This window comes from Euprymna scolopes, chromosome 46, assembly GCF_053919585.1.
Source record: "Euprymna scolopes isolate OS-2025 chromosome 46, ASM5391958v1, whole genome shotgun sequence".
In the NCBI taxonomy this organism is placed as follows: Eukaryota; Metazoa; Mollusca; class Cephalopoda; order Sepiida; family Sepiolidae; genus Euprymna; species Euprymna scolopes.
The window spans coordinates 21,787,509-21,806,093 of NC_136527.1; the positions used below are offsets into that span (position 1 = coordinate 21,787,509).

General features: G+C 36.6%; 1 long non-coding RNA gene across 1 annotated transcript in view; it reads right to left on the reverse strand.

Moving 5' to 3' along the window:
- LOC145270955 (uncharacterized) overlaps nucleotides 1-18,585 on the reverse strand; it is a 110,781-nt gene that overhangs the window by 73,947 nt on the left and 18,249 nt on the right. The window lies entirely within an intron of this gene.

Consider the following 18,585-nt stretch of genomic DNA (forward strand, 5'->3'; position numbering starts at 1 on the left):
ATGCATCACCGACAGCAGGATGACCGGCCTACCCTAACCTCTCCAGCGTCCAAAAGATAAGTTACATTTTACGAACATTCATTCCTTGTCAATTCATACATACCTACAAACAATTTACGAACATTCATTCCTTGTCAATTCATACATACCTACAAACAATTTACGAACATTCATTCCTTGTCAATTCATACATACCTACAAACATTTTACGAACATTCATTCCTTGTCAATTCATACATACCTACAAACATTTTACGAACATTCATTCCTTGTCAATTCATACATACTGTCATAATATAGGCTAAGAGACTATTAGTCGCCTAGAGTTATGCCCCTTGGCCCGTGACGTATGAATCTCGTCCGCCATTGTTTCTCAGTGCAACGTTTACTACTAGACAATAAAGAACGCATTTTACACCACCTTCGAGTCTGTTTATCAATGCTTCCAAAGTATGTATTATCACGACATGGTGTCTGAAGTGGGATCCTCTAAAGAATCAAAGGAATAGTAACAATATTACCCTAAAAAAAAAACAAAAAAAAAACGAACATTTTCGGGATCTAAAAAAAAAATTAATACAAAACACACGTGGTGTCGGTATTTTTCTCGCAATCGACGATGAATACATATTCGCAACTACCACCTCCAACAATCGATTGGAACACTTCAAATTTGGCCAAATCAATGGACCGATTTATCAGGCAAGTTCATTTATATTTCGACGGCCCAATGAAAGACGTAGATTCAGACACAAAGTTAAATTACTTGCTAATATGGTCTGGTATCGAGGGCCAGGAAATAAGTGACACTTTTCCCTTTCGACAGGGAGAAGAAAGGACATTGGATAAATATATCCAATTTTTTAAGGAATATGCGAATCCGCGATCGAACTTTCGTGTAGCTAGACACAACCTACTAAAATGTAAACAAAACGCGGATGAATCGGCACACGCATTTCTAAGTCGGCTGCGTCAGACAGCCAAACAGTGTGAATACGGTCGGACGGTGGAAGAGACCATTGTGTTCGACCTATTCATATTCGGTATTTATTTACAGTCTGCACAAAAGTCCCTAATAAGAGAAGGAAGCGATCTTACGATCGAGAAAGCACTCGGAATCATCGAGACAGAAGAATCCACGTGTAAACAAATGGAAGCATTACGTACAACAGCAGTAGAAGACAGCTCTACACTCGCAGTTAGAGCCAGACAGCCCAGTGGACCTACCACATGTGGTAATTGTGGCACAAAACACCATCAATATAAATGCCCAGCTAAAGGCAAATACTGCCTAAAATGCAATAAAAAGGGACACTTTGCTAAAGTTTGCCACTCTAAAATGGGAGACGAGGGGCACACACGCAGACAGTCATTCCAGCCACAGAGGAAATATAATAAGAATAAAATCCACATGGCAGCAGCACATATGGGTAGCAACGACGACAGTTCCACAGAGGAGCTGTACTTTCACACAGTAAAGGAATTACCGTTAGCGACCACAGAAGCTTTCACAAAACTGAAGATAGGCAACAGCAAAGCCCAAATAGAGGTTGACGCGAAAATCGACACAGGTGCAATGAGCAACCTGTTACCTAAACAGGTATTCAAGGAACTGAAAGGAGTACCACTGGAAAAATCAGCTATAAGGCTAATTGCGTTTGGAGGCTCAACGATAGACCAAGAAGGGACCTGTCGTTTAGGGGTCAGATCCCGCGACAAGTTCGTTAAAGCGACCTTTCATGTGGTGAAATCAAGAGACCCTATACTAATAGGACTCCAAACATCAAGAGAATTAGGGCTAGTCACCCTTAACTTGGCTATAAAAACGGACACAACTCATGTGACGGACAAAGCATCCCGGCCTACTCCCCCGCACAACATGAAACCGGTCCCCGTGCAGGAACCATGTACGATGGGAAACCTTGGAGAAAGGAGGAAAATCATTGAGGAATTTCCAGACGTATTCGACTCCATTGGTTGTCTGCCAGGTGAACACACCATCCATTTAAACCCCGAAGTACCACCAGTTGTCCACCCACCACGTCGAGTCCCAATATCCCTAAAAGGAAAGTTGAAATTGGAGTTGGACTCCTTAGAGGCCCAGGGAATAATTTCCCCTGTAAAGGACCCGACGCCCTGGGTAAACTCATTCGTCTGTACCACTAAAAGGAACGGATCGGTCAGGCTATGCCTCGACCCCCGAGACTTAAATAAAGCAGTGCACAGACCACACTATGCGACTCCGACATTCGAAGACATCACTGCGGAACTAGACAACGCTAGATGGTTCACAAAAGTCGATATCAAGTCCGGCTACTGGCATTTGAAACTGGACGAAAAGTCGAGACGTCTCACAACATTCATTACCCCACATGGCAGATACATGTACAACAGGTACCCCATGGGAGTCAAATCTGCCCAAGATGAGTTCCAAAGAGCCATGCAGGAAAACTTCGGAGACCTCGAAAATGTCCTATCCATATGCGACGACATAGTAGTGTACGGATTCGAGGAAGACGGCAGTGACCATGACAAGGCACTGAGGCAGCTAATGTTTAGAGCAAGGGAAAGAAACTGCAGGTTTAATTCAGAGAAATTTGTGGTGAAAACCTCCGAAATCCCTTTCTACGGCCACATAATCTCAAGAGACGGTGTCAAGCCAGATCCCCGGAAAATAGAGGCGATCACACAGATGCAACCCCCCGAGGATACAAAGCAGCTCACCAGCTTCCTAGGCCTGGTGAACTACTTGAACAAATTCTCTCCACGACTCGCGACACTGACAAAACCCCTACGTGAGTTAACATCGAAGAAGAATGACTTCACATGGTCTTCACAGGAGCAACAGGCATTCGAAGAAATCAAAAAAGAGATCGGAAATCATACGACACTCCGATACTTCGACCCTAAAGAACCAATAGTGCTACAGGTAGATGCGTCTTCAATGGGTATAGGCGCGGCTCTGCTACAAAACGACAGACCAGTAGCATTCGCGAGCAAAGCACTTTCCGGACCAGAAACACGCTACTCAAACATAGAGAGGGAGATGTTGGCTATCGTCTTTGGCCTGGAGAAATTTCACAGTTACGTTTGGGGCCACAAAACGACAATTCATACGGATCACAAGCCATTGGAGTCGATAGCATTGAAAAATCTAGCACAAGCACCCCCAAGACTGGCTAGAATGTTATTGAAGGTCGAGGGATATGATTTTACTGTAAAATATACCCCAGGAAAAACAGTTCCAATTGCAGACTGCTTGTCACGAGTAGCACCCAGACCCAGTGGGCACATTGAAGGGATCGATCTCAACGTCCATAGCATGATCTCATACCTCAACTTTGCGCCGACGAGAGTTGAAGATATAAGAGTGGAAACATCCCAGGATCCACTCCTAAAGCAACTTGTAAGCATGGTATTGACCGGCTGGCCTTCCAACCGGGCTGACTGCCCAGGAATTCTCCTGCCATTCTGGAATTTCAGAGATGAGATTGGGGTCCAGGATGGAATTCTACTCAAGAGCTAGAGAATCATTATCCCAGCCTCGTTGCAAAGAGGCATACTGGAAGAGCTGCATGCTTCACACCAAGGAGTAGAGAGAACGAGGTTACGAGCGCGTTCAGCGGTGTACTGGATAGGGTTAAATAAGGACATAGAAGATATAGTCCGAGAGTGCCACACATGCCAGAAATACCAAGCCAGTATCCCGCCCGAATCAATACTCCAGCACGAAACCCCTACGTATCCCTGGCAGTACGCCAGCACAGACTTGTTCACATTGGCAGGGAAAGAATATCTGCTTGTGGCAGATCAGTACAGCCGAAACCCCTTCGTACGACGCCTTCCGTCCGCCTCATCAATATCCGTTATTAGAAGTATTAAGACGATATTTGAGGAACAAGGAGTGCCGGAAATCTTGTACTCGGACAATGGTCCACAATTTACAAGTAAAGATTTCAAGGATTTCGCCAGGACGTACAGCTTCCAACACAGGACATCGTCCCCACATTACCCGAAGTCTAACGGATTCGCCGAAAGAATGGTGGGAACATGCAAGAAAATTTTGACGAAGGCAGGGGAAACTGGTCAAGACAGCTACCTAGCAATGATGGCTTACAGAGCCACGCCACTGTCATCAGACATTAAGTCCCCGGCAGAGTTACTCAACGGACGAAAAATACGGACACCCCTAGTATCCAAGCAACAACTTGGCGATGAGCAGACTAGGACAGCCATACAGAAACAGAAAGATCAGTCTAAGGTCTGCTATGACAGGAAACATAACAGACACCACTCCCACCTACATGCAGGACAGAATGTCTATGTCCAGCAGGAAAAAGCAAAGATATGGGAGCCTGGAAAAATTCAGCGCTCCAGCGTGACACCCAGATCCTACATAGTTGAATCTGAGAACGGTAACACCTATAGAAGGAACAGGCAGTTCCTCAGACCAGCTGGGAGGAGATCAACAACCGCAAATAGATCCGACCAACCTCGCCCCAGCGACTCTCCACCGGATCCCACCCAGAAGGAAGGTCCCCCCCCTAAACAAATCGAACAGCCGACCACCGAACAACACTCCAGCGGCACGCCTCACACCCGAACTGAGAAACTCACCCCCGAATTAAGAAGATCTCAGAGACGAGTGAATGCTCCTCAGAAACTGAACTTATAGGTTACACTATCCTAAAAAAAAGAGACAATACCATTACCCTAGAACAATGGAGACAAGCTAAATAATATATTAGAGACTATGTTATCCCTTAATCAGATAAAGGCTAAATATCGCCCTTGGACGATATACATATATATGGAAGGGAAGGGATGTCATAATATAGGCTAAGAGACTATTAGTCGCCTAGAGTTATGCCCCTTGGCCCGTGACGTATGAATCTCGTCCGCCATTGTTTCTCAGTGCAACGTTTACTACTAGACAATAAAGAACGCATTTTACACCACCTTCGAGTCTGTTTATCAATGCTTCCAAAGTATGTATTATCACGACACATACCTACAAACATTTTACGAACATTCATTCCTTGTCAATTCATACATACCTACAAACATTTTACGAACATTCATCTCCTCAGTTAAATCACATTCCATCCTACGAACACTTTGTCTCTCCTAATATAAATTGTTGGTAGTAAATAAAATCGGTTCTCAACCTTCAATATTCGTCTTTAATTATATGGTGTCAGAATCTACACACTTCCAACGTTATTCATTTCATAGATTCTTTGTTGTGGCCTCTATGTCATCCTTAACCACCACTAAATCCCTTTTTTATAAAAACCTTAGGCCATAACACAAAGATAAATGGGTAGCACTTAAATTCTTTGTGGTTACAACAGAAGGTCCTGCAATAATAGGACTGACGTCACTAAGAAGCTTGGAGCTAATAAGCCTCCACTTGATAATTAGAGAAAACCAGGAACCTATAAATCCCATCGTGGATTAGAGAAGTCATAACCGAATCAATGTGACCGTATAAGACATTTCCAAAGCAAATATAACATAGTCCTAAAACCTGATCATCAACCAATGATCCATGCCCCAGAAAATGTCCAATCCATTTGAAAGATGAAATCGAGAAAAAATAAAGGTCTATCGAATCACAAGGCATTATTAGAAAGGTTAGTGAACCAACCAAATGGGTTAGTAAGTAGCATAGTGTACGTTCAGAAAAAGAATGTAAAATCTTTGCCTATGTCTCGACCAAAAGGATCTTAACTGAGCGATAGGGACTGCCAAAACTCACCACAGAATTACCCCAACTTTTACGTAACACGATGTAACTTTATTATTAATTAATATTATCAGTATAACATATGGACCATTTAAAAGAAGAACGGTAAAATAAACCAGTAATTATTTAAAATATTTGTTTTCATCGAACGAAAATAATGAAATTGCGAGACGAAAATGCTGTTTATATAATTGGCGCTTTAAAATAACGTTCCCATGTAGTAGACATTCCGAACGTGAAAAGATAACCGTATTTAATAAATCTAGCAAAAATCAACTAATGTGTCGGATTTTAACCGACTAAAAGGGGGAGGGGGGTGTTTCTGCAACTCAACAGATTAAACCAGAACTCGACGAAGAAGGAAAAACAATGAAACTCTTACCTTACGTGGTGAACCCTTCACGCTTTTTCTTGGTCAACAGGAGTTGCAACAAATTGTCTCGTTGCTTACAACGACAGATCGTCTTTGTAACAGTAACTATGAAACGGACTGCTGGACTAAATCAAAGGAGACCAACCAACAATATCGCCGATAGTGTTTTTATACCCACTAGTCGATTCTATGCAAATGTTAAGTCCGATCCACGTGAGTGGACAAAAAAAAAAAAAAAACACTATTATAAAAGCAGTCGACCAAGCACTTCCAAACCTTTTGCTTGGACGACTGCCACACAGAATTCCATTGCTTCACCTCTCTACATCGAGTTTCGGTAAGTAAAAATTACCACAAATGGTTAGATTTTCGTGAAATGTTCGATATTATCCATTTTAGAATGAAATTACATATAAAATACAGTTTTCGTAAAATATACGAGGGGAAATATTTTTAGTGCGTGCCCCCTATTTATTTTTTTTCGAAGTTTGAACGAAATATATTTAAATCTATCGAAAGTTCTATTTATTATGAAACATAAGAGTTCAAATAAGTAAAAAATATTTATTTATTAAAAATTTAAATACACATATTAAACAAAAATTTACCTTAAATTTGCAATTAAAAAATTGATATAAATTTAATATTATTATGTTTTTAATAGCGTTTTGCCGAATTAATATATACTATAATCAGTTGAATTGCCAAGAAAAAGAAACTTCGTAAACATTAATAAAATTAGATTAAATTAAAACGATTAATTAAATTAGATTAAAACGATTAAAATTCCATTATTTCAAAATGTTCCTTTACAACATAGTTTTCAATTAATTGTGTTTAATTTTTTTAATATTAAGTTTTAATATAAACATGACTCTTGTAAGCTATTTTATCGCCAGATTAAAACAAATTTGAAAATATTATTGCACAATATTAAGGATTTTGTAGGCCCCTCCCCCTCATATTTTGTTTGTCTCTTTTTACCGAACAAAATATGGAAGCCCGTAGGTAACCAAAAGAACATTCAGTAAAACCGTATTTCATATTTGATATAGAAATGTTTATAATATTATTAATAATTAAACTGTGTAAATCTTAAAACCTAACAAAATTATAACAAAGATTAATTATTAACTGCAGTTTGAAGAAGATAAACAAAGGTTTTAAAAATCATTAAGTCGCTTCTGCTTTTCCATAGTTCGCATAGTTAACACAAATCTGAGGTCACGGAAACATGATGTCCAATCTTCACAATCGTTTGGCAGTCCCTACCGAGCGATCATAACATGCCATTATAAGACTCCTACAATGGAGGAGTTATCACACAAGCTATCAGGAGCTTGGTTAGGTGTATCAGAATTTTTGTAGGAATTTTCGACACCCCTAACACGAAACTGCGAATAAAATATAAAAATCTCGTAATTTCTCTGTTAAAAGTGGGTTATTTATTTTCTTTATGGGTTATACTTCCAAAATAAACTATTACAGTTGTTTTAAAAGTAATAGAAATATTTTTTTTAAAAAACACTAATGAATTTTCCGAACTCAATATTTTTCAATTTTTAAACTTTAAAAATCTATCAAAATTTTTCTATTGATTCTATTTTTACGATATTTTCAGGGTCAATGTGAAATTTTATATTCTTTCCAATAAACCGAATATAATAATTTAGACAAACGTTTTTTTTAAAATTCACGCCCCCCCATTTGTGTAAGTGTCACACATTTTCAAGTTTCTCTTAAAAAGTAAATAATTAATTTATGTTTAATAGTTTTATATATCACAAATTGAAGAGAAAAGGTCAATAAATAATATATTCAAATTTAAAACAAAAAAAAAATCCCTTTTTTAGAAATTTACCTGTAAAGTCCGAAGTTTAAAACCTTTTTTTTTTTTTTAAAAACACATTGTTTTTTTTTTTGTTTTTTTTTTAATAAAATCTTGGTCCTTGCCCCTTTAATTGAAAAAAAATTAGGGCTTGAATTACATTTTTCGAATAGTTATAAGCTTGGAAATACAGGGGGTCGAATAATTCACGCCTCTCATTTTGAAATGTCTATTAAAAAGTAAATAATTAATTTATGTTTCATAGTTTTATATATCACAAATTGAAGAGAAAAGGTAAATAAATAATATATTCAAATTTAAAAAAAAATCCCTTTTTTAGAAATTTACCTGTAAAGTCCGAAGTTTAAAACCTTTTTTAAAAAAAGAAAACACATTGTTTTTTTTTATGTTTTTTTAATAAAACCTTGGTCCTTGCTCCTTTAATTAAAAAAAAAATAGGGCTTGAATTACATTTTTCGAGGAGTTATAAGCTTGGAAATATGGGGTGAAATTATTCACTATTTTCACGAAATTTCTGACATTGCTAGAGCTTGGTCCATACCACTTGACACAGAATCGCAATTATTAAGGATCTTCCACTCACTGTTTGGGAGAATCTGTTTTCAAAGAATGGCCTTTGGTTTGGTGATGTCACAGGATGTATTCATGCAGAGAATCAACATGATACTGGAAACTAATTGATGATGTCATTTTCCATGAGAAGACGAAACAGGAGCATGATCGCAACTTGAAAATAGCACAAGCTGAAGTGTTATGTTTTAACAGTGACAAATGTGCTGTTGATCAAAAGCAGATCAGTTGTTTTGGTGCTATCTACGATAAGAATGGTGTAAAACCAGATCCAAGCAAGGTGGATGCAATAGAATAACTACCCCGCCCTAGCGACGTCACGGAATGTCAAAAAGTGTTAAGAATTATCACCTACCCAGTGCCCTTCATTTCGTATATTTTTGATTTGACTGCACCAATGAGATACCTACCAAAGAAGGATTCGGATTACCAATGGACTGCCAGTCACCAGGAAGCATAAAAAACATCAAGGATTTGATTTGCCAAGAAATGTCCCTCACATACTTTGATCGAAAGAAACAGGCCTACAAGTGGATGCATGAAACAAAGAAAGGAAACCGATTGCATTTGCGTCAAAAGCACTGACGGAGACGAAGTAAAGATATGCCAACATAGAGCGAGAACTTCTAGCTGTTGTTTTTGGTTCTGAGCGATAGAACTAGCAACAAAAGCTAATCACATACATTGTGAGCTTAAGGAAACACTTCTGCACGGCTGGCCCAACATAGCTAGGGAAATTAGCAAAAATCTACGGCCACATTGCTCATATCGGGACGAGCTGGCCATCGAAATTTGTATTTTAATGAAGGATGGTCAAGTTATTATACCCAAAGTGATGCAGCCGGAAATTATAAAAAAAATCCATAACGGTCATCAGGGAATCGAAAAATGTAAGCTCCGAGTCCAAAGTTATGTATTTCGGTACAACATTAATAAGGACATAGACGTCGTACAACGAGGTGCCTTATGTCAACAGCACCAGAATGTCACATGAGATTCCTGTGATGCCATGGCAAATAGTAGCCACAGATCTTTTCCATAGTAAGGGTTATAATTGCATGCTAATGGTTGACTACTATTCCAAATAACCTTTCGTGAGGAAATTAAAAGAATTCTCCAGTCAAGAAGTAATCAAACTGTCTAAACAAATATTTGGAGAACAAGGGATCCCGGAGAAAGTCAGCAGCAACAATGATCCTCATTATAGCCCTAGCCTGTTCACGCAATTTGCAAGGGAGTTGAGATTTGAACACTATACATCATCCCCTAGATATCCTCATTCAAATGCTCTAGCCGAGCGCTGTGTGCAAGCCATCAAATCTGCTATTCGATAGGCTATCTCAAGCGATCGCGATGTAGACATGCCATTGCAGTGTTTACGGTCAACCCTTATCAACCATACAATTCCATCACCTGGCAAATTACTATTAAACTAAAAGCTGTAGGAAACTTGTTGCAATATTTTGGGCTGATAATGGGGGTATGATCCCACACAGTCGGACGATTCTATTTATACACGATGCTGCTAAGAACTGACGAATCAAATAAATTCATGTGCTGCTACCAACCAATCAGAAACCAGAATTGCTTCATAAATATTAAACCTTTTCTGGAGCAATTTCACATGTTCTTTCCCGGACTTCGACACGGTAAGAATATTTTGTTCTGTGGAACTGTCTACTACAAACAAGTCACCTACCAGGACTTGTGTGTAACAGCGAACCATCTGAAACTGTTCTGAAACTCAAAATGGCTTACACTTCCAGAGGTTATGGGCCCAGCGTGCGTCTTTATTTCGATCGATCCGAATCAAAATTCGAATTGTGGCAAGTTAAATTTCTGGGATATCTACGAACACAAAGGCTACGCAAAGTACTAGAAACACAACCTGAAAACAGAAACGACCCCGACTTCATTGAAAAGAATGCAACTGTCTTTGCGGAATTAATACAGTGTTTAGATGACTGAAGTCTATCACTGGTAATGAGAGAAGCCCTGGATGACGGCTACAAATCTTTAAACATATTGAGAGAGCATTATTTATCGAAAGGAAAACCCAACATTATTTCTTTATACACTGAACTGGCCTAATCACAAGAGTTTCCAATGTAGATACAGGACTCAAAATGGCGACTACATTAAAAATGTAGAGAGCTCTGTTAGCGAACATACATTTTTATTTTCGTGTACATTTGATGCGTCAACAAGCAATAATAATTTTCTTGTCGATTGTGGGGCCACGGCACATGTGATTACAAAGGAATCTGATTTTATCAATTTTGATCCCAACTTTAAGCCACAAAATCATTTTTAGAACTGGCTGACGGGAGTCGAGTCAATAATATCGTTTTGAAAAGAGGTAATGCGAAATCTCACTAAAGAACAATAAAGGTGAACTATCTTTCTGTATTCTAGAAAACGCTATTCTAATCCCAAAATTTAAACAAAATATATTTTCTATGCAGGCTGCCACGGGACAATGTACAGATATAAACTTTGGCCCCAATAAATCGGGGCTGGTGTGCCTGAATGGAACTGTATTCGACATTGGGGGGGGGATGGAAGACTATATTATTTAAATAGCGTAGTCCCATCAAAAACCGCCTACCACGATCTACAAACATGGCATAAAATTCTTGGACACTGCAATATTCCTGATATCAAAAAGTTGCCGACTGTAGTTGATGGAATGCGAATACAAACATTAAAAAACCTTCAACTGCGACGCCTGTACGCAGGGGAAGATGAAAAACTATCAAAGCAAGATACCAGAAAAAAAACTATCAATGGTGCAATGGTGCATTGTGACTTGAACGGTCCCGTAGAACCGATGACCAGAGAACATTATAGATATGTGTTGAATTTCGTAGATGGCCATTCAGGTTTAATAATGGTTTATTTTTAAAGAATAAATCTGATACCCTGCTAGCAACTAAGAAATATCTAGCCGACATGGCCCCCTACGGTGAAATCAAGTGTATTCGCTCTGACAACGGTACTGAATTTACCAATAAAGACTTTGAATTTTTACTAATTAACCATCATATCAGGCATGAAACATCAGCTCCTAGATCGCCACACCAAAACGGGACTGCTGAACGTGCGTGGCGGACACTTTTTGAAATGGCAAGATGCCTACTCATTGAAACAAAACTCCCTAAAAACCTCTGGACGTATGCACTTATGGCCGCAGCCTGTATACGCAACAGTTGTTTTAACAAAACACTATCTAAAACTCCATATGAATCTTTCTGCGGTAAAAAAAAAAAATTTAAGCAGAATGCATATATTTAGTTCAACTTGCTTCGCATATATAGAGAAAAAGAGTAAATTGAATATTAAAGCTGACGGAGGTATATTTCTTGGATACGATAAAAACAGTCCAGCCAATTTAATATTTTTTCCCGAAAAAAAATAAAATAAAAAGAATCCGGTGTGTAAAATACACAGACACGTTTAATTGTAAAGACGAAAACCCGTCATATGAAGAGGATGGAATTATATTACCTCAAATAATTAGAACAAACGAAAAGAATAAAAATGACGAAGGCGAGAGTGTCCATGATGATGATGATAAAGTCGAGATATGCCGAAAGAAATAGAAGACGACCCGATTTTTTTTGTGGTCGACAGTATAAAGGATTATCTAATCGACTATTGCTGTTCAATGGAAAATGCGCCATAAAAGCTTCAACGAAGCAATTAATTCAGAACAGTGTGATGAATGGAAAATTGCTATGAACCGAAAATGATACCTATACGGTAGTGCCTCTCCCAAGGGATAAACATGTTATTTCTACCAGGTGGGGCTTTACAAAAAAAAAAAAAAAAAAAAAAGAGTACAGCATAAGGGGTCGAACAGTACAAAGCAAGATTTGTTGCTAAGGGGTGCTCTCAGATTTACGGTAAAGAATACTTTTCTACGTTTTCGCCGACCACAAACCTAACGACAGAGTTGTACTGCAAGTCGCATCACAATATGACCTAAACATCCATCAAATGGACGTAAAAAATGCTTATTTGAATGCCCCAATAGATTGTTAAATTTATATTACCCCTCTAAAGGGATATATAATGAAAAATAAAAATAGCGTGTGGCGACTTAACAAGTCATTAATATGGTCTAAAGCAGAGTGCTCAGTGTTGGAACACAGTATTCCATGATTATATTATTAAACAACAATTTAGACAATGCGCTGTAGACCCCTGTTTATATACCCAACAAAAAGACGATAAACTACTGATTTTGGTTTTGTGGGTCGAGGATATTGTAATCGCATCAAATTGTGACATAATGTTGACTGATGTTAAGAACAAATTAAGTAAAAGATTCAAAATGACCGATCTTGGCAAAATATCCTGGTTTCTGGGGATAGAATTTACTCAAAGCAAAGGACTTGTTATGATGACTCAATCGAGATACATCGACAAAATACTATTAAAATTTGGAATGGGAGAGTGCAAGAAACGCTCTACACCGGTCGAAAATGATATTAATAAAAAATATACACACAGAATCTGAAATAATAAATGACACACAATATCGCGAAATTATAGGTAGTCTTATATACTTGATGACTGCAACCAGGCCCGACATATACTATACAGTAACGAAACTGTCACAAAAATTATCACGACCGACAATGAAGGATTTAAACAGAGCTAAACAAGTCCTACGTTATTTAAAAGGAACTAAGGAGCAGAAGTTAGTATTTAGAAAATCAAGAAATCCTCTAAAATTAGAAGGTTTTTCGGATTCAGACTGGGCAAACAAAGAAGATCGCAGGAGTATATCTGGATATTGTTTCAGACTCTCAGAAAATGGGCCTATTATTTCATGGAAATCTACAAAGCAACAGATTGTATCTCTCTCTACGTGTGAAGCAGAATTTATCGCGATCACACACACGACCCAGGAAGCACTCTACCTTAAAAATATCCTGAAGACTATTTTAGAGCAAGAATTGATTACAAGCCCCGTGATAATTAATTGCGATAATCAAGCCAGTATAGTACAGAGCACGGATGATCAACCAAAGATTTAGGCATATGGATATAAAATGCCATTTCGTAGAAAACGAGAGATCTAGGCATATGGATATAAAATGCCATTTCGTAGAAAACGAAATAAAAAAGGAATCCATTATTTTGAATTACATATCATCAGAACGAAATATCGCTGATGTATTTACGAAACCGGCGACACGGATAAAGCTACAACGTTTTTTCTCAAAACTTGTTGGTGAATTCGGCTGAATATTTTTTTTCCTTTCACTACCCTGTATGTATATAGATTTCTATATATTAAAAATACAGACCAGCGAAGTTCCACTTATGAGAAGGCTATTACTTTTTTGCATGAATATCAGCGGAAAACCCTAGGGATAATGCTCAGTATATAGATTTCTATATATATATAAAAAAATAAAATAAAATAAAAAAGAAATTTAAAAAAAGTGGTCCTGGACAAGACGTTAAACTGTATCCATTTTATTTGTATTAACACTTTAACCTACTAATACTTTTGCTTAGAAAAAAAAAGTCTTTGTAATTTTCCTTTTTGACATTTAAACACAATTAAAAATGGCGTCTTTTTAAATGCTAAAATTCTAAGATCCAAATGATTTCTAATTTTTGTTATGTCTAAGTAAATATAAAAATATATATTTATTTTTGAGCAGAACAAACACAAGGGACTTCCCCATTATAAAAAATAGGGAGGATGTTGCAATATTTTGGGCTGATAATGGGGGTATGATCCCACACAGTCGGACGATTCTATTTATACACGATGCTGCTAAGAACTGACGAATCAAATAAATTCATGTGCTGCTACCAACCAATCAGAAACCAGAATTGCTTCATAAATATTAAACCTTTTCTGGAGCAATTTCACATGTTCTTTCCCGGACTTCGACACGGTAAGAATATTTTGTTCTGTGGAACTGTCTACTACAAACAAGTCACCTACCATGACTTGTGTGTAACAGCAAACCATCTGAAACTGTTCTGAAACTCAAAATGGCTTACACTTCTAGTAAAGTGTTCCAACATTTCGACCAAAACAGAGAATACCGCAACTCACCTATATCAAAGGCAGTCATATCACAATACACCCAGCACACCAGAGATTTACCGGAAATTCAAGGACAACACGTTCGCATATATGACCTGGAATCCAGTAAATGGTCCCCTGCAGTTGCCACGAAAGCATGTGTGGAACCCAGATCCTCCATGGTGCAGACTTCATCTGGAAAGTCACTTTGCCGAAACCGCAAACACTTGAGGAAAGTTAAGTCCGCAGCAAGTCTGAACCTAGAAGCATCTGCATTCTCAGCTGTAATATCCCCAGAATCCAATGGATGATCAGCAGTTGGCATAGCAACGGCTCGAGTCAAGCACCCATGAAACAAATCAGCCCCACTATAACAGATGGCAAACCTGTTCTATATACCCCCCAAAAAGCACCTAACACTCATCATGAAGCTCAAAGTACATCCAGATCCGGTCGTATTAGAAGACCACCTAAACAGTTTATATATGATGAGGACAGTCTCAAGGTGGACAACCCGGCTACGTCCTAATGTGTTGTAGTTCTTTTTTTTTTTTTTTAGGAAAAGAAGGATGTCATATTATGAGTTAATTCCCTTAGATCTTCCCTCTCTACTAAGTAAAATAAAGATTAGTAGGAACCCTTGCCCCCGCCATTATTTTTTTGAAAAATAAAGCATGTCGTTGTCTTAAAATAAAGCATGGCGTTGTCTTAAAATATATCCCGACTCATGTCTCTGTTATTGATATCTATATATGCGATCGTCAAAACGATGACAACAAAACATTTCATGTTATGACACACCCAGGCTGTAACAACATAATTGTGTGAAATGTGCAATTTTTATATGCGTAGATCGAAATATAAATTGAATACGATTATATAAATAATTAGAAAATCAAACAAGTATTGCATTAAGAGAAGAAACATTTCTAACTAAAAATTAACAAGGATTAAAGATAGGAATTAATCTGTAGCATTATTATATTTTAATGAAATTTATATTTTCATTTCAGTTAGATGTTTTTATTCTGTTAGATATCCATGGACACATGTTTTGTCATCTCTAAGTCTCATATTGCTGGTGTGGGAGGCATGTAAAAATCCGATCTTCGTTCTTTATTACTTTATATTGTTACTGAGTTATTACTTTATTTTATATGGGTATGCTTGTAGTTTAAACATATGGATGCGTTGTCAATCACCCAAACGATTATTGTGCGATTGGAAAACTTTCATATGTTATCTTTTATTTTCTTAAGTTTTTGAATAGAATTAATTAATTTTGTAATCTTGCTTTGATAATATTATATGGTCTTTACTTCAATGTATTGCATCTTTCTTTTGATAAGTGACCATATTTGCGTCTTATCATCTTAGTTGCCAACATTGCATAATTGTGTGAAATTGATCGACATATGAATTGAATACAATTATAAAAATAATTACAAAATCGAAACAAGTAATTGTATTAAGAGAAAAACATTTCTAACTAAAAAAATAACTAGGATTAAAGATAGGAATTAATGGAATTTGTATTTTTATTTCAAGTAAATGTTTTTATACTGTTAGATATCTATGGACACAAGTTTTATCATCTCCATATGGCTAAGCGTACATAGATTAAAGACCAAGACTTCAGTTGTCGGCACACATCGCTCTATCATTTGAGCCAGTGAGAGAAACGTGAATGAAGCTCTTCATTTTATTCTCTTCCACTTGACAGGTTAATGAGACACGTGATTCGGAAGAAGAGATTTGAAGAATCAGCATGCATATGAACAAATGCAGCTTTTGGAATAGAATGTCATCTACATCAGTTTTTTATATTGGTCAAGATCAAAGTGTAGTATCTGTTCTTCAGATGCTGCACTTCTATTTCTTGTTCTCTTTCAGTGGAGGAGAAATCCTTCACGACTGAGACAATTTTTATTTTTGTACCTTTTCTCCACGTTAAAAAACGACCCTGGTGTCTAACTCTGTCCCGTGGGGAGGCATAGTAATTAGCTACATAAGATGAATCACAAATAATTGCCAAGGAGTTTCTTAGGGTGATTAAATTTGATTTCTCATTGGCATCGGTATTTGATGTTTCTTGGGGCTTGGGTGACAAAATACCCCCAAGGTACCAGATTTTCACTGTACATTTCAAGTGGGGATCTGGTTAGTACTCGCAAACCTCGGCATTTCCATCCTCCCTGACCTTCACAAGTAGTTGATGTGGCGCCAGTCGATGTCATCTACATCAGTTTTTTTATTATTATCATTGTAATAATAAAACTACTACTACTAATAATAATAATAATAGTGCGTGTGCAGTGTACACGTCGTGTTATATTTTATATAGTATTTCCAAGTTAAATTAAAGTTTTATTGTATCTTTTTCAGTAAATTGTTAAGTGAAAGTCCAGAATAGTTAGAAAGCCCCCCCCCCCCGTTAAGAATGGTTTTATAAATAACAGCATTATTTCTGCAGGTCGCATACTCATACTTGATGGGGAACGTGGACCCTGCATAAACACTGTTTTTATTTAATGATTGCTGCCTGTAAGCGCATGCGTAAAAGGCTTTATTTGGTTTATTTAATCACGAAAACATTTTTGCAGGGATAATTTGAGACCAAAAAAGGGGCAGGGAAACATTATTTTAATATGTATGAAAAAATAATTTAACAAAAATTAAACATATTTATTGGAGAAAATAATATAAACATTAAAATGAAATAAAATAAAAGTCTGGATTAAATTTACCCCAAAATATGCAAAAAAAATTCTAATAAATAAATACACGCACGATTAAAAAAAATCTGAGATATATACAAAGAAATTGAAAGAAAACGCTTTCAGGGAGCAATCATTAAAAAGAACACCGTTTACGCAGGGTCCACGTTCTCTGTGAAGTGCCCATTTATTTATAAGATAAAACACAAGAAAATATGTTAACTAAAGTTTAATGTGCTCTTTATTTTTAGTTCATATCAAAACTTTAATAATAACTAAATTAATGTACTCTTTATTTTAGTTCATATCAAAACTTTAATAATAACTAAATTAATGTACTCTTTATTTTTAGTTCATATCAAAACTTTAATAATAACTAAATTAATGTACTCTTTATTTTAGTTCATATCAAAACTTTAATAATAACTAAATTAATGTACTCTTTATTTTTAGTTCATATCAAAACTTTAATAATAACTAAATTAATGTACTCTTTATTTTTAGTTCATATCAAAACTTTAAGTAAAACTGATTAGTTAATGAATTTTTAAGATGAATTTGTGTTCGTATGTTTTGCTAGGGAACATAGTATTTCATATTTCATTTCTCATTTCAGTCATGTAAATTATTTACAGTTGAAAAGTAATAAAACAAACATTAAGTTTTAAATATATTTCAAAGAAATAATTTAGGGCTGGTGTTAAAATATTGAATTCATCGATAGTTTTGGTTAAATAAAAATAATTTAAAAAAAACAAACTGTCGTGAAAAATGCTTCTAACTTTAAAATATCTGAAAAGACCCAATGAAAATTTTATTTATTATTAAAAAAAAACGGATGAAAAATATTCTCATATAAAAATTGTTTGCTTTGCAGTTGGAAAAAAATATATTAAATTTTCTTCGATAGACATGTTAGAAAATTTTAAAAAATAGGTTAACTTTCTGTTATAATTTGTTAGATTAAAATTACCCCTATATGCAATTATATAATTATCCAAATGGAGAATTGTTCTTTCTCTTTAGAAAAAAAACATGCATGTTGGAATTAGCTTATATTTTTATGGCCATTAACGTGTAAGGGGCAACGAAAAATATATTATATGGCTATTAGCGTCGTCATGTCCTTGAACACAAGAAACTTAAGGCACCATGTACCTACGTGTTGATCTTGTAATGACGTCACTGTCATGTTCATTGGCCTTTACTCTCGGTAGCCTCGACCAAACTCCACTTTTAATGAAGAAACCTTATTGACCGAAAATAACTATT